The 18,547-nt window shown below is 37.5% G+C and overlaps 1 protein-coding gene and 1 long non-coding RNA gene across 5 annotated transcripts in view; one reads left to right on the forward strand and one right to left on the reverse strand.

Moving 5' to 3' along the window:
- LOC124294980 (dipeptidase 1-like) overlaps positions 1-18,547 on the forward strand; it is a 1,606,684-nt gene that overhangs the window by 231,189 nt on the left and 1,356,948 nt on the right. The gene's annotated exons all lie outside the window — the stretch shown is intronic.
- On the reverse strand, positions 11,538-11,890 carry LOC124294986. The gene is made up of 2 exons (XR_006904889.1): positions 11,798-11,890; positions 11,538-11,718 (listed from the first exon to the last, which is right to left on the reverse strand). It is a non-coding gene; the product is annotated as an uncharacterized LOC124294986 (long non-coding RNA).

Consider the following 18,547-nt stretch of genomic DNA (forward strand, 5'->3'; position numbering starts at 1 on the left):
TGGAGTCTTTTGGCGATAGACTTCATTACCTCAAACATCCAAAAATGAGAAAAATAGTAACAGTTGGCAAATAACGACACATTTTTAAGGCTTTTCACCAGATATTTTTGAATTTCCTCAGTGGAACCATGAAAGAGCAATGTCCTGTCGAAGATAGTACAAATACCTGTAAATTGAGCTGACGTTATGAATTTTCAATTTCCTCCCGTTAATATTGGTCGATCGTTTTATGTTTCCTAAAACATTGTTGAAAACCAGTTTTTTTTTTATTTCAGTTTTTTTTTATCAAGTAAGCAGAATATCATTTAATAACTACGTACAACCAGTCTATACTACCGAGAAACAACTTTTCATTGCGTTGACTTGGAAGCTTGAATTTTTTACACATTCAAGAAACCATAGATCTTAGTATTCAATATCAATTTGAACTTGATACTTCTATCCGTTACAGAGAAAATGAGTGTTGACGGACAGATAGACAAATAGGCACAGAGACATACAGATAAAGAAATAATCTTATAGCGTTCCGATTTTTCCTTTTGAGATACGGAACCCTCAAAATAAATTATAGTCAAGCGCGGTTGTGTGTCGCTGTGTTCCTCGGTCGTCCCAATCAGTCATATTCGTGATCGACTCACAGACTCATAGAGATAGGCTGCACGATCTGTCCACCGATAGTCCGGGAGTTAACGACAGATTTCATTGCACCATTTCCGCAAGCTTCATTTTTTTTGTATGAGTTATATTTGTAACGTATAATATTAATCTGAACGTCTGCCAGCGCACCCCCGCGACAGGGGGTTACAGGAGGGTTACAATTGCAGCAAAAAATCGACAAAAAAGATTTATAGCCGCATACGCGAAACTGATTTTACATATCAGTTGAAACATAAGAAGCTTAGAAATTATCGTCTGCCACCTAAATTCCGCAACAAAATTCGTCTGCCACCCACGCAAGTAAGCGCAAAAAAAATAGTAAAAAATTTATGCCCGCAAGGATGAAATTGATTAAAATGCTTCTTTTTATATCAGCAAACACAAAAATAATAGTCTGCCACTAATAAGATACCGCGAAGGACGTCTGCCAAGCTTATGAAGTTGCGTTCGGCATGCAGCGCGCGAGCACCGCGGCCGAGATCGAGATACAATTGCAGCAAAAAATCGACAAAAAAGATTTATAGCCGCATACGCGAAACTGATTTTACATATCAGTTGAAACATAAGAAGCTTAGAAATTATCGTCTGCCACCTAAATTCCGCAACAAAATTCGTCTGCCACCCACGCAAGTAAGCGCAAAAAAAATAGTAAAAAATTTATGCCCGCAAGGATGAAATTGATTAAAATGCTTCTTTTTATATCAGCAAACACAAAAATAATAGTCTGCCACTAATAAGATACCGCGAAGGACGTCTGCCAAGCTTATGAAGTTGCGTTCGGCATGCGGCGCGCGAGCACCGCGGCCGAGATCGCGGCTACGACGCTGCATCTTTATCGGCCTGAAAGACGATCGTTGTTATAAATTGTTCAACGGCTATCATGAAGTTGTTTTTTTATATTATACATTTGTTTAATATAATTAATTTAATAAATTCTCGTGGATAGTTACGCTAGATCTTTTCCGTGAAAATGGAGGCTTAAATATAGTGATGAAATTCGCAAAAATGTTTAACATTATAAACTAAGCAATATAAATCTCTTTTATTACACCTCTCTACTCATCTCTGGGCAAGCTCGTTGGCCGTGAAACAAATAGTTCCGTAGGCGAAAGGTGGCTATAAAATTGGGACTATTTATACCTGCGGAAATATACTCGTGTAATTAAATATACTCAAAATAAGCTCGTGTAGCTATTTTTATGAAAAATTATGAAATAAATGAGGGCGACGAAATCTTCCGGACCAACGCAAAAAATGTCGATGGAGCAGTATTACCACCTTGTAAAGCTGAGCTGCAAAAGCAATTGAAACGAACCGCATATATTGCACATCTTTGGAGGCATGCTTATCTTCCGCAACCGACGGAATTTTTACCCACTGATTATGGTTGGCAAGAATCAGAAGATAAACTTGTTTTCGAACGGTTCGAAGGAGATCAATTGCCGAAATCCATCGATGATGTAGCAATCAACTCTGAAGAAAATCAAGGTATTATACAAAAACATAAAAATTTATATAAAAATAATTATATAGCCATTAATAAATTATTACATTTACAGATAAAGAAAAGAATACAGAGCAAGGCCAAGGTCAGTCAGATGAAGAAGACGATCCTGAAATCAATAACTCTGATATTGAGGATTCCAATATAATATTGGATGAAACGGATGATTCTATCGACCAATGTGATATGGATGAATGGTTATAAAATTACGGCTGTTAAACAAGACCAGCATCATTATACGTGTACATAATAAATATAGATTCTTGTACATAATAAAATAAAAATCAATAAATAATTATCTCCGAATGTCATTGTAAAACAGTAATATCTAATTTTTATCTTAAAGCATTTTATCAAATCAATATATTTTTAATTTTTAAACTAAAAGGTCTCTACCAGACTTTAAATTAATTCACTGAACAAACATTTGTATACATATAACATAAAAAAAAACAACTTTATGATAGCCGTTCAATAATTTATACTAATGATCGTCTTTCAGGCCGATAAAGAAGCAGCGTCGTAGCCGCGGTCTCGGCCGCGGTGCTCGCGCGCTGCATGCCGAACGCAACTTCATACGCTTGGCAGACGACCTTTGCGGTATCTTATTAGTGGCAGACTATTATTTTTGTGTTTGCTGATATAAAAAGAAGCATTTTAATCAATTTCATCCTTGCGGGCATAAATTTTTTTACTATTTTTTTTGCGCTTACTTGTGTGGGTGGCAGACGAATTTTGTTGCGGAATTTAGGTGGCAGACGATAATTTCTAAGCTTCTTATGTTTCAACTGATACGTAAAATCAGTTTCGCGTATGCGGCTATAAATTTTTTTTGTCGATTTTTTGCTGCAATTGTAACCCTCCTGTAACCCCCTGTCGTGGGAGTGCGCCGGCAGACGTTCAGATTATTATTATACGTTACAAACATAACTCATACAAAAAAAATGAAGCTTGCGGAAATGACCCGGAAATTTTTGTCGTTAACTCCCGGACTACGAGCTCAAACCCTGAATAGAAAAAGAAAGAGAGAGAGAGAGAGAGAGAAAGAAAGGTAGGCAGATTGATTGAATGATTGATTGATCGATCGATTGATTTTGTTGATGAATTCTCTGTAGTCACAAGTAGGAGTAATATTAGAAACAATAGTGAACGAAATATTCAGTTCCTCAGGAGAAAAGAAAAAAGTGAGGGGTAACAATTGGTGGGGTTTTGTAAGTCCCAGGTTGGCCACATCTCTCCACAATTTAGTAGCATCCGCAATACCCGAAATTTTATTCAGATTATAATCATCTCTCCATAATTTCATATAATCTGAAAGTTCATCTCGATAATGCCGAAATATAACTAACCCTGGTAGGTTTCCTGAACGTTTTGCTTGTTCGTATAGAGAGTTCCGCATTTTGATGCAAGATTTTAAGTTTTAGTTAGCCACGGCACGCGTGGTTTGGTATTTTGTAACGGTGAGTAAATTTCGGTAGAAAGTACGATAGAATCTGACTGAAGAATTCGTAAGGATGTCAACATCGTCGGCAGTGTGGCAAAGATGAGAGTTAAAGGGATAGTGATCAGCCAATTCACTTGAGAGTCTCGAGGTATGCAGCAAGCTCAAAACGTTTATAATTTTGGTGAGATATCATGCGCTCTGCACACAGTCGCATTTTGACCTCATACTCCAGTTCTATTAGATCGTGACCAGCTATAAATGATGACTCAGATTTTGTAAACGACTGGCTCTTGTCCGAACAGTTGACAATACAAACATCAAACCATGTATTGGTCGCTCTATGGTAAGTTATAGCAGAATCTATGAAATGTATATATTGGGATAGCGCCACCTCACGCAGGTGAAGAGGATTTATAATCGGTGCCCAGTAAATTACTTGCATTCCTGATCTTTCATTTCAAATGAGAAAATAATTTTTGGGACGCACTAAGTCGTCTGGCACGTGAAAGTGATGCCAGGTCTTTAAAATTATTATATTGTTACAAAGCGGAAAATTAAGAAAGGAACAGGATTTATTTTGTGACAAAGCTCTCCTTTTAAAGTCTCGAGATGGACTGTTTTTACAATAATGTTGGTTGACGCAGCAACCTTATTCTTTTGAAAGACATAAGAGGTTTATAAACGTCTTTTATCTATGATGACTACTAGATCATTAAACAGGGGCAAAACGGGTGATTTCACCCTTTGTAACAATATGATAAAAACTTGTGCCCAGATGAGCTTTGATTAAATAAAAATGGCTTAATAATGAATTCGCATTAGTATAGTTGTTAGCATAAGTTGAGCTATACTGATATGAGGTCGGGCTTGCTTTTACGGGACGATACTATTCCGACAAGTTTTAGCACGCTGCGATCAAAGTCGGATGAGTTTGGCTACAACAATTTCAGAATTGATGATTATTACGGGACTTCTATCAGATTTGCGCACACGAATTTGGCCAGATTTGATACACACTTATTACGGATAGCCTCTGCAGCTTAAGCCTTAATACGACGAAGCAGATTGGAGATAGGACCAGGAATAAATTCATTCACAAACACTATACCAGTATATCAATGGGTCCCTTAGCACCGCGGCAAACGAATTTTGATGTGTACAACCTCTCAATGAGTTCCAAATAAAAAAAAAAAAAATGATGTGCAAAATGTCAGCCCTTAATTTCAATTAAATACCATGCTTTTAACCATGAACTTTTTCATATTAAAAACCCATTTAAATTTTCGACATTTCCAATTTTTGTTGGTTTCAATTTTCTCAATGGCTCTAAAAATATTTCCTCTTCGTGAATCCATTGAGTATCAACCCAACAACAAAATCTTTCGGATTTTAGACCCAAATTCTATTCTAGGAGTACGAAATTCGTACTATATAGAAGCTCAATGCTCTGATTTTTTAAAAATTTTATGATTTTCTCGTAAATAACTTATTTTACGGTAAAGTTTCATAGATTTTTTTTTGTACGCGTAATGTTTAAAAGTTTTCTGTCATTTTTTTCTAAATTCACTCAATTCTAGCGATCATATAATCCACCGAGGAAATTGTGTGTGCCAAATAGGCAACTATACACTTTTTTGCGTCCGAACACAATATTCTGAATTTTTAATTCGAATTTGGCGCATTTGTCGGATTAAATACCTTCTGTCGGCAAGGCAGGCTCTCTATATTATTGACATTCGTAAACATGAGTCAGAAGTTTAGCCTCAAATACAATCTCGCGTCACAATAACACTGTGAATAGACCAAGTGATTAAGACCATGATTCTTTGAAACTTGATGATCGTTTGCATGAATTTTGAATTGTAATCGATCTTATGACATCCTTGACTCGGAGACTACGTCAGAATGTATTTCTGATTGGAGATATCGACACACGGATAGTTGGCAATGAATTACCATCCAAACTAAAAGTACTGAAAGACCTATTTTTCTATTTACGAGAGTTTAATCAAATGACATTGCGAGAAAGTGCAGCATTGGTTATTGATGAAGTCATAATCTTTTGGCAAACAGCACGAATACCGACCAAACAACGAATCCACTGCATCGAACAATTGGAGTCTCTCTATCAAACCTGGTGGCGACTACAAAAGAATCGTGACAAATTTTTTAATGAACCAAAAGAAGAAGCTTTTACTTCTGAATTGAAGACTCTATTCGACATCGCTCATGCTAAAGTTTTTGAAAAGATTGATGAAGTACAAAAAGAGTTCGTATTGAACCAAAGAAAACCTGAGCGGGTCGGTTATATACAAAACATTGAACCGATATATGAGCGAGAAGAAAGAATTCGTTTAGAACAAGAAGAGTTGAGAAAGAGATGCTTGGAGAAACTGGAAGAAGAAAAAGCATTATGGAGTAAGTAATCATTAGATTTCACATTCTTATTATGAATTCGCTATAACCCCTATTCAATAAGACAAAATCATCACGGATAATTTATTTCAGATGAAATTGTTGAACTCGCTTCAAGTGGCGATGGGACGGTGAGTTGTGAAAATGAATGGTTGTCTGAGAATTTAAATCAGTCTGGACCACTGGCTCCAAAAAAATCGAGAGGAACGATCAATATTTTTGATAAAAAGCTCGTCGCAGTATTGAATCTATGCAAATTATCAGACAGACAAGCCGTACACTTGATTGGCACGGTTGCTCATCGTCTCAATTACGATATATCAACGTTAATTATAAACAAAACATCTATTAGTCGGTACAGAGAACGATTACGTGCAGCAAAAGCGAGGAATTTGAAAAAAAGTATTTCAAGAAATCGAGCTAAAGGCAGCTGTTCTTCATTGGGATGGGAAGTTACTGCCCAATCTATTGAAACGTCAAGTTCTTGACAGACTGCCTGTTGTGATGACGAACGCAGACACAGAAAAACTTTCGGGGATCCCAGAAATGAAAAGTGGCACAGGAGAAGCTCAAGCAACAGCAATATATGAAGTTTTAGAAGATTGGGGTGTTTCTGAGTCTATTAAGGCATTGTGTTGTGATACAACAGCTTGAAATTTAGGAACTATGAAAGGTGCGGAAACTATACTTAAACGAATTTTGCAGAAAGGTCTTTTGTATATCCCTTGCCGACATCATATCTTCGAATTGGTACTGAAAGCAGTTTTTGATGTTAAAATGCCAGTATCAAGTGGACCAGAAGTTCCAATTTTCAAGAGGTTCAAAAGGAGTTGGAGCGTCATCGACCAATCGAAATCTAAGAGTGAAATGCAGACTGAGACTGTGAAGAGTATACTACAAGATCACGTTCAAAGTATTCGGTGTTTCGTAGAAAAAATTCAAACCGTTGTACAGCCACGAGAAGATTACAAGGAATAGTTGAACTTGACACTTATATTCTTCGGTGTTGTCCGGCCCTCTGACGTAAAATTTAGGAGACCAGGAGGTACGCATCACGCTCGCTGGATGGCAAAAGCTCTATACTGCTCAAAAATCTATTTATTCAGAGATAGCTTTCAGTTTACTGCAGAGGAAGAAAAGGCGATAAGACAAATTTGTATTTTCATCGTGATGATACATATCAAGGCATGGTTTACATGTCACCTTGCACCACAAGCTCCGAACCATGATTTGGGATTCATAAAAACACTGTACGATTATGAGTCGATCGACTCACAAATATCTAAAGTAACTGTGAAAAAATTCATCAATCACTTGTGGTACCTTAGCCCTGAAGCTATTGCTATGGCGTTTTTTGACGAGAGTTTGTCGATTGATTTGAAGCGGAGAATGGTTATCGAAGTGAATATGGATGAGTCATTGGATGATCAAATGAGAGAAAGTTGTCCCAAACGACTCGAAATAAACCACAAGGAAGTGGTAAATCTCTTGAACAGACTTAGACCATTTCATCACTCCTCACTGTCTCATGTTTTTCGAAAGATTTGGGATTGCGTACCAATGTACGCAATTCCTCAACGTCGACCCTTCGGAGTGAAGAAAAGAGGAAACATTTCGACAAGATTTGGCGATAGTGACACAATTGAAAGTCGTGAATGATCCAGCACAGTGGGCAGTACGACTAATTGACGAATATAATAATATTCTGACCAACAACGAGACTCAGAAACAATACATCCTCCAACTTGTGTCTGAACACCGGAAGCAATTTCCTGATGCAAGAAAAGGGACTGCGATGCGAGATTTTTTGTAAAATAATAAAAAATTTATATATTTCTTTGTTTGTGAAAAAAAAAAAAAAAATAATAAAATGGATGAATTAACCTTATTCGATTGTATTTGTAGCTGAAAAATTTCCTACAAAAAATATTCCATAAAACTCCACCGTAAATTCAGTTATTCACGAGATAATCATAAAATTTAGAAAAAATCGGGGGTTTGAGCTTCCATATAGTACGAATTTCGTCCTCCAAGAATGGAATTTGGGTCTAAAATCCGAGAGATTTTGTTGTTGTGTTGATACTCAATGGATTCACGCAGAGAAAATATTTTTAGAGCCATTGAGAAAATTGATACAAACAAAAATCGGAAATGTCTAAAATTTAAATGGGTTTTCAATGTTAGAAAGTTCACGGTTGAAGGCGCGGTATGTAATTGAAATTGAGGGCCGACATTTTGCACACCTTTTTATCTATTTATTTGGAACTTATCGAGAGGTTGAACGCGTCAAAATTCGTTTGCGCCCGTGCTTAAGGACCGCCTACAGTATATTCACGTCCAAATACGTCTTTCACAGCTAAGTTCTTTTTTTCACGCCTTTTAACCATTACACGATCACGAACCTTGGATGTTTTCAGCGTCACAATAAGCGATGTGTGTGACCTAGATTCTGTCGTCGGATTTCTTTGATCACTAGTCGTACTGGTAATTTTATTCACTATAGCGTGTATGTCTAGTACGTCGATCAACAAATGTGAGGAACCAAGTGCACGAAAAACTTTTTTTACTCTGCTCTCAGGTAAATCAGCGATGGGTATTTCTCCCACCGTGATTTCTGCGGGAGTTGGAGCAGATTGAAGCTGCGATAAACGTTGAGATATTTCTCCAATAATATCAACATTTTGTAGGCTAATGTTTCCACACGTGCTGTTATTGAATTTTCTTCTAAGGTAACGGTTTTATTGAGTAATTGAACTATTAGAAATAATTGAATTGTAATCAAATTAATTAGTTGAATAACGGATATGTTGCTCGATCAAAGCAAGGATTTTTGAATTGTGTCTAATTCATAATCAGCAAAGGCGCTTGTGTCACAAATATGGCTTATTAGAGCATGAATCATTAGTAGTAAAGATAAAAGAGTTCTGGAACGGCAAATGGCGACATAGTGACTGAGAAGGCCCGATTCCTGCCTTGCCGACAGTGGGTATGTTGCCCATGAGGGGGTAAGCTTTACCAACGATGGTGTTACCGTCGGAAGCGTTATCATAGATGGCGCCACCTGTATTTTTGTTCGATTTTACCGACAGGCATTTTGATAACGTGATTCTTGTGTTGTCAGACGAGCAGGCATTTTGATTTTTTTGCCGTCGGATTAGCAGACATTTCAAATTTTTATAGTGAGATGGCACACATTTTACCGACGAAATTGTTACCGATAAGAGCATTAACATACAGGGACAATCTCTAGAAACTATACAGTCAATGCGCATGCGCCAAATAATTCAATCTTATTGGTCGGTGATATTGCCCCGCGGCGATCCTTTCGTCTGCTGAGCAGGAGGCCAACGTACGCAAAATGAGACAAAACTCAAGAGCTGTAGATCTCTCGCGCGTAAAACTGCGGATTGAAGTTATGTTGTTGTTTATTTTTGAGTAGCGTGAATTTTCTAAGAAGAATAGTATCATTCAGCAATACCGTGGTCGATATCGGAAAATATTGAACCGACGCAATAAAAAATTCAACGGAAAAGCAAATATAAAATGATACAGAAATTGAATATTATTTATTGAAAGAAGACATCTGAAATTTGATGTAAAACGTCATTACCAGGTGGGAGTCTAAACAGAGGTAGGTAAATAAAAACAGCGTTTATCGTAAACAGATTCTTTATTTACATCAAATTGAAGATGCGTCTCATTCACGACTTATGTTTTGAACATTTTATTGGGAAGTAGTTGCATCCAAAAATATCAGAAGCTCTTGTCTAATATTAATATCTTCCAACATTGTCAGGTATGAAATAATTCATAGTTAAAGTGGGACTTAAGTTGTCAGGCATGGGAGTATGTGAGTAAATTTCTAATTCCATGATCTCTGACTATGACAATATTTTCACATGGATTCAATGATAAAATTCGTTTTTTTTTCAGCAGGCTCGGAATTTAAACTTCGATTGACAGGAGGAAAATTATGCCCTACCTTATGATCAAAACGTTTCCGTGACAAGGATTCTGGTTTCTCGAGCGGTGCAATCATTACAACCATCAAACCTGGTTATTCCGTCAGACATCAGGTGCCAGAGCGAATTTCGTCAAGCCATCGTCACCTTCTTAACATCAGTTGAAGCAAAATTGAAGAGCGGGATACACTACAGATCATAGTGGCTGAACATCCCATCCTTTTGCTTCGATCGAGCCCATAGCGATAAGTATGTTACTCAGCTGTTGCTGCCAATTCATTCTACTGAGGAATCACTCTGTGCACGATTGTAATTCAAGCACTATCATTGACCAGCATTATTTTTCGAATTTTATACCATTCAATTTGGTACCTTATTCTGAAGCTTACTTTTACTTTTTTTGGCATTAAATTCAGATAAATAGTCTTTCAAGTACTCAGTTAAATTGTACGGTTGAATTTTGCTACACAAACTGAACCAATCCGAATCTAGAAATGTAAAATAACTTCAGTTAAAAATGTATTTAAAGTTAATCTTAGTCGACGGTGTCATCTGGCTAGCTAGTTGCAGTTATCACCCGTGCTTCGGTCTCGTGGAACCCCAGTTAAGTGTAAAGAATGCATTTACTTACCAGTACACGTTTCTTTGCAATTAATCACTTGGTCTGCTATAGGATTTACTCACTCGCTAACTCTTTTATTACAATGCAATTTATCGATAGCTTGAGACCAAATTCAATTTTACACTTTTTACGGGGTCCTACGCTAAGACTGAAAGCTTGTGAATCTCGATTTACCGTAATTATTTCTCCATTTCATATGAGCATTGTCTGGAACAAAAAAATCTTATCCTGAGATTGGAAATGGAACTTGAAACGCAGTAGTTATTCAGTGGCACGAATTGAAAACGAAGTATTTTATAATGGTTTCTGCAACACAGAGACTCTTTCCAAATATCCATGTTACAAGGTGATGTTCGGAGGACTATAAACAAGATATTGTATCGCATTACATTATTTGGAAAAAAATCTTCATGAACTTCGTTGAAAACCAGATATTCATTCATTTTGATGGAACAAGGGACACAATCTTGAATCCTATAAGTCAACATCGTCGTTTTAATATTCTGACATTACTCTAAAACATGATTGTCCTTGAAGCAAATTGTGAAGTTAAGGCGCATTTTGAGAAAGTTGATTTTCAACTTGTGTCACAGGATATGATCTAAGTTCCTGAGTTCTAGGCTTCCGATTAGATTTTCTTTGTATCGAACCGCACTAACATGATATACAGAAATCATTTTAATAAATCTAATATTACTTGAACTTTCAATTTGAGTATTAGATTCCCTGCATTTATTTAATCGAACATCATTGACAATTTGCGCAATGAACTCTTATAATCAGTGGAAAATTTTTAATAGTAGTAGCAATAATTTATTGATCGGAAAAAATACATTGACTATAGCTATCGACTATTTGTAAATTTTGTTGAACTATTTTCGAGAAAAAAAGATTCACAGTACTATTATAGATAGTGAGATATTTAAATCTCTCGAACACTCGGTTTAATGTCTTATTTTCGATAGTGTTAAAATTTAATATTACTGCCTGAAATCACAAGAGAGTGAGAAAGTTGCTCAGTTGCTTAAAAGTGGCTATGATCTTTGTCCGTGTGATAAATTGAATACGCAGATAACAGTGAATATTAGAGATATAATTATTTTGGCCGTATCACCTGTTCATAGAAAAAAATTTCATTTTTATTGCCAATGTATGAAATAATAAAAGTGATCAAATAAAGTGTTCCCACCTACCAGCTGCGTTTCTTCCAAGCACCCAATATTCAAACAGATTTCTCATTTCAGTCGAATAAAGCTAATTTTCAAAGAGTATTAGCATCAAGTTTCGACCGTTCTTTGAATAATCAACTTTCCGACTCAATAACAAGTGTTTTCCGAGTCACTATCTTGACTGTTTGTGATTCTAACCTCAAAAATTCGTATAAACTACATCGCCGCTAGAAACAGAGTTTGACGGCTGAAACTCGGAGTGGCCAGCCTGCCCGAGCAGCCGATAAAACTCGCGCATGCGCATTGACTGTATAGTTTCCATAGATTGTCCCGGTATATGCATGGCTAAATTGTATTGTTCAGTTTCAAATTACATATTAATTACTGTGCATTACTGTGCAAAATACTTTAACTTACCTGCACCATCGCTTGCACAATTACGTTTTGCAACTCTTCATTTATCACCAGTGCATTATCTTTCTTTTTATATAAGTTCAAGTTGTATATCTATTCGATTTCATTCCCCAGTGAGTTATTACAGCGCGCAACATTATCAACTGCAAATGTCATATGTCTTGATCGGTGGAACTATTGTGTTTATCATGAATGATCGGTTATACGATACATTATTGCTGCTGTTGGAGACATGCAAAAAGTAGTGAAATCCAAATCAAAAACATCTGAAATGTAAAAAAAGCCGTCAAGTACCATAATTACATTATAATGAAAAACTTAACGTCAATCTTTTCCGTGAAATCAAGAAAAATGCTAAGCACGACCTCCCCGCACGTACAGGTCGTGAAGTCGGACCTCGCTTTTCGTGTAGTGATATCGAATTACTATTCCAAGAGCTACATACTTGGCGGGCACATACTTCTATTCTTTCTTCAAACTTTGTGGCTTCAACGAAATTGTACAAGCGATGACAATATTATTTGCACTGAATCGAATGATTGTAATAACGATCAAAATTATGTTCATAGTGATAATGCAATGTTTTTTGTATTATAATTAATTGCTCGTGCGAATACCTTTATTCAATTTTTAAGGGCTTATTCATGTGGTGAAAATTAAATATTGAAGTAACACAATCTAGCATAACTTTGGTTTAGTTATAGAAATTAAAAATCCGTTCTAGTTCCTAAGTGTAACCCGTATCGGGCAAATTCGAGAACTGACTGGATATTATTCTGTAATATTTCTTATGATCATACATAACAAGTACACCTTTCAATATTGCCACTCTGGAGATAATAAGTTCTAATTTTCAATCTGCAGTGTCACTAAATACTTCGGGCCGAATGAAAATTGACTTTCCTATTGTTTTTTCAAAGTTTTGTGCTGCCTTCAAAAATAATACGTCACTGTCTAGAAAAATGTAATTACAGAGGTGATTGGCAATGTTTCTCGCTTTAATATTTGCGACATACTATCAATGAATAATATCTACCTGTTACTTGAAAATGGAAAAATCGCTGCGTGCGAGTGCACGGACGCAATTGTCTGCGGCACCCAAAGGCCGCACGCACGCCGCGATTTTCCCTATCCCGATACACAACAAGCAGTTCAAAACAGCCGTTGACTGGAAAATGACTTGGAAAAGGACTTGAAAATGGAAAAATCGCTGTGTGCGTGCGGCCTTTGGGTGCCGCAGACAATTGCGTCCGTGCGCTCGCACGCAGCGATTTTTCCATTTTCAAGTAACAGGTAGATATTATTCATTGATAGTATGTCGCAAATATTAAAACGAGAAACATTGACAATCACCTCTGTAATTATATTTTTCTAGACAGTGACGTATTATTTTTGATAGCAGCATAAAACTTTGAAAAAACAATAGGAAAGTCAATTTTCATTTGGCCCGTAGTATTTAGTGACACTGCAGATTGAAAATTAGAACTTATTATCTCCAGAGTCGCAATATTGATAGGTGTACTTGTTATGTACGCACGGACGCAATTGTCTGCGTCACCCAAAGGCCGCACGCACGCAGCGATTTTCCCTATCCCGATACACAACAAGCAGTTCAAAACAGCCGTTGACTGGAAGTATAAATAACAAAAGTCACGCTATCAATACTTTGTCTTATATCCTACTAAATACGCAAACATATTTTTTTAACGAAAAGATTCTCAATTTAAAGATGAGCCTTTCTCAATTGTGACAATTGTCAAATCCTTATGATGACATAGCAATTTCCAATCAGTTCGTGAATTTAAACCCGCTACAGGCTGTACTAACAAGGAAGGTCACCTTACTGTACGCCCCAACCTGGGTCAAAAAAATTGTATTTTATAGTTCACACCAAAGTATAAACCCTCACAAAAAATTAGTGGCCCACTCGCATATTTAAGGGGTGAAATTAATTCTCAAAAATCGGTGGTTTTTTCGTTTTTCGCTGATATCTTCGAAACAAAAATAGATGTGGCAAAAGTTTGAATAGAAAAGTTGTTCATTTTTTAGTGCTCTGCAATAATATGTAGTCGAAAATACGAAACAATTTTTTTTATTTTTTTTTATTTAAAAAAAACTGTTTTTAAATACATTTTTCGTCATTTGATCACTGAAAAAGTTCTTATTTCGTCTGGAAATTGAACAAGGTTGACAAATCCGTCAAACGGAATATGTTTATATTTATATATAGGTTTAGTAAATCCACATATGCTGTTTCACCCTTATCGTAAAATACTCATAAATCTTTTACATCTAGTTTAGTTTTGTTCATCCATTTTAGTACAGTAGATAGGATATGACAGTTCTAAATCAAAAAATACCCATGACATTGCTACCAGCGGTTAACATACATGACGTAACCAGTATACTCGCTCGATTTTGCTGTGTGACAAACGGCCATTTCGATTTTTGCTTAGTCGGATGAGCAGCCGTTTTGATTTTTTATCGTCAGGCAGTTTGATGATGTGATTTATTGCTTGGCCGGATGTATAGCCATTTTGATTTTTCATCGTCACCCGTAAACTTTCACGCTAATAGTTTGCCCCAGGGCAAAAAATAATATTTTCCACGTACTTCGAATACATTCTTTTGTGTTAATCGACCGGATGGCGACATCGCAATTAGATAGGCCGGGAATGTTGATGATGATTCGTCAACTTTCACTTTCAAGAATTTATTAGGGGGGAGAGTGTGGTTAGTTGGTATATAAATCGCGAGCTCATTCAACACGTTATATTGTTCTCAAAGTTTTCCTATTGTGCACTTCAGTATCCATAGAACGTCAAATTTATAAAATCTACATCGAACGTGATGGATCTAAATAAAATCTATCTCGTCTGTCGTCTGGAAACGCTACCTACCAAGAGAATGTCAGATCTGGAGGTTGGGGAGGAGTACAGTGTGACGGGGGTAAGACGTGTAAATACTAAGTACGGCACGAGTATTCTTCTCGCGCTCAATGAACAATTCGAAATATTTTTACCCCCACGAGTTGTAAGCCTCATGAAGAATGATGTAGTGCAATTTAACGCGATGCAGAAGACGATAATCGAGGGCATTCTACGAATGAAATATCAAGGACGCGAATACAATAAATTTGAATTTTTGTGTGACAGATGAGCAATTTAAGCGTAACAAAAAGCACTGTTCCAACTTGCAATATGGAGATGATCATGGACATTCAAAGTTTCGTTGGCCCCAACGATAAATTTATACCCAAGGAACTTTGCATCTTAAAGGGTTTGAGCAGCATTCTCTTCAAACCGCCGTACGCTTGGGCGGATCCAGGGGGAGTTCACTAAATGCTTTTAGATGGGACCGAATTTTGGCAGGCTGCAGGAGTACACTGTACCAACACAATATTGAAAAATTCGCAGTTACTATATTTCTATAGTTATTTCTTGCTAGAGTATAGTAACATGTCAGCATTACTTAGGATGTTAAGAGCGCCCTCTACCTAGTAATGTGATTAGAGAAAATTTAAGCGCAGAAGTTTAAATGAAAGAGAATATGATTTTAAAAATTGCAGTTGTAAATAGTTAAATAGCAATAAAAGTCAGCTCCAAAAATAAATAATTTTAAATAAAAATAACAAATCAATAATAAATAGTAAATGACAAATAATGCTCGAAATCACAAAAAAATTCAAGATAACCAATGTTTACACATGTAATCGCAGTAACATAGGATACAAGAATGGCGGAATATTATTTTCCGGCTGCACATGTGCACATTATTATTATTAGCAGTTCTACCACTCTAAAATATTCACTTCTAGTAGAATTTTGTTTTCGTAACTTGTCGCGCCTTATTCATGCAGCCTGCCAAAATTGCTTGGAGTGGGGGTAAAGAGTGAACTCCCCCTGGGCGGATCTACCAGCTGAACACAAAGCTACCAACGCTTGGCTAACACGCAATTTTCACGGAATACCCTGGAATGCGGGAATCGAATCTTATGCTGAGGTGCATAAAATTGTGAAAAAGGCTGCTAAATATGCATGCTATGTACATGTCAAAGGTGAGGAGAAGAAACGGTGGCTGACGAAGATCCTTTGTGGGACAAAACCGGTAACAAACATAGAAGATTTACACATTTCACCACCATCACTGGAAAAACTGAAACATATGGAAGAGGCGGGTTGGTGCTGTGATTATCATGGAAACGCTGCAACGGGATACAACTGCGCCTTCGAAAATGTTCAGCGTTTGAAGAAGTGGTATGTCAACGAGTGCACGGGGTCTCTCACGAAAGCGTTCTGTCTTTTCGAAAAACAGAAAAAATATTAATAGAATTTATTGTAGTCATATATTGTGACGTGGTATTTCGTGCCCCGTCACTTTGTTGAACTATCGCACTTCCCTAGGTACAAATATCGCTAAAAATAACGAAAGCACGTCTGAGGTCAATACTCCAAAAATGAACGACTAATTATCTTTAAGTTGAATTCTCTCTATTGAGCTAATTTTATTCTATTTTCTGATTCTGTAACGCTCTACGAGAACCATCTACGAGACCTTCGCGTCAAGATACCAGGACACTACCTGACAGGGGTCACGTACCAGCTCAACACCGACCAGCACCGACTACAGACGAACGAATACCGCTGAAACCACTCCCGATGGATGCCTATCTAGTTGTCGAATAGGGTCGTGCGTGATGCACAAATAGTACCTCCAACTATTTAAGACTTATCGGCCAGGAGCCGAACCACGAATCAATGCTTCTACCGCTCGGATGCATCGTCAGGCGGCGTACAGGGCTGTGCGTCAAAAACACAACAAAGCCTCCCGTCGACGATACTTATCAGCCTGGAGCTGAACGGGCGACGACACCTACTAAGTCGTTGTCTATCAAATAGAGGACGGTTTTCTCTTCACGAACCGTCCTATCGAAGGACTGCGGCGTGGAATAGGCTATGATGCGCTGACCACGTAGATATGGTGGATACAGTGTGGGGATCCGGGTTGAGGGCCATCACCACCAGATCGTTCCGGCATGAGGGCTTCAATTGGCGAGGGCCGGGATGCAGCGCCGACGAAATAGCTACAACGGGGAGTACCAGTAAAGCAAGGAGTGAAGTACAGTCGGTCGCAAGTCCAAAGGACCGGTGACGTAATATTGTCGCACACCTCAATATCGCAACACATGAGCAGTACGACCTCCCCTCTCACCAACGATACCGCACAGCTGAGGGAAAACATCTCCGACTACCTTCCGACATCCCGATACCTCGATACCTGGCGTCGAGGAAGAAGAAAAACAAGCGGCGAGGGATTATCGCCGCCTATCCGTAGACCAGACCTACGCAACCTGCTGACCAATTAGAATACCGCGAATTTGCGGAAAAATCACGTGACAGCAGCGCGACGAGGATCAGGATCATCGCTCGTCTCGTCACTCTACGTTCAGTTATCGCTTTAAGAAGACGTGCTATCGCTATATCGTACTTCTACGAAGACGTGCTATCGCTATATCGTACCGCTATTATTATCTCTTGTATCTCTCGTATTGTGAATTCAGTTTTGCTATTATTATCTCTTGTGTCTCTCGTATTGTAAATTCAGTTTTGCTATTATTATCTCTTGTATCTCTCGTATTGTAAATTCAGTTTTGCTACTGTTACCGCATCTTCGGTGCCTTCTCTATCTTCTTTTTACGTAAGTGAGGTTTCTTTAATATTTTGTGAAGCCACGAGATTACTTGCAATATATCGTACCTTTACCTTTATCTCTCTTTATCGTTATCTTGCAGTTGGTCTGCTTGAGCCACCTGGGCTCGTACCTTATTCTCTATTATCTCTCTCTTTATCGTTACCTTGCAGTTGGTCTGCTTGAGCCACCTGGGCTCGTACCTTATTGTCTATTATCTCCTATCTTGTCCCCTTCTCTTTCTTATTGCAAGTAACTTCGCGACTGGTTAACTATTACTTACGCATTGGTAGTGACTATTGCTTCATTTTATTATCTTTCTCTTCTAGAATATCTAGATGTCTAATATCGCTGTATAGCAGCGCGTTCCGTTAAATGATCAATTTGTATCTTAGCTATTGAGCATTGCTATTTCGCTATATTTTCTCTGATTAGTTCATATCTGTCTCTTTACCTATTACCTTTGATTGATTTATCTTAGTGAGTGTACCGCGTGAGCGATCTTACATCGCCGCGTGGTCTTGCTCGTCGTTCATTTGACATTGGAGTATTGTGCCTTATCACCTAACATCTTTTTCAATATTTTCTTCGCTAATATCGCTGATCGTAGTTGTCCGTAGTCTCTTTGGTTTGTCGTATGTTGCATATTAATTTTCTTGAATATTATTTGCC

Source organism: Neodiprion lecontei, chromosome 6, assembly GCF_021901455.1.
Source record: "Neodiprion lecontei isolate iyNeoLeco1 chromosome 6, iyNeoLeco1.1, whole genome shotgun sequence".
Taxonomy (NCBI): Eukaryota; Metazoa; Arthropoda; class Insecta; order Hymenoptera; family Diprionidae; genus Neodiprion; species Neodiprion lecontei.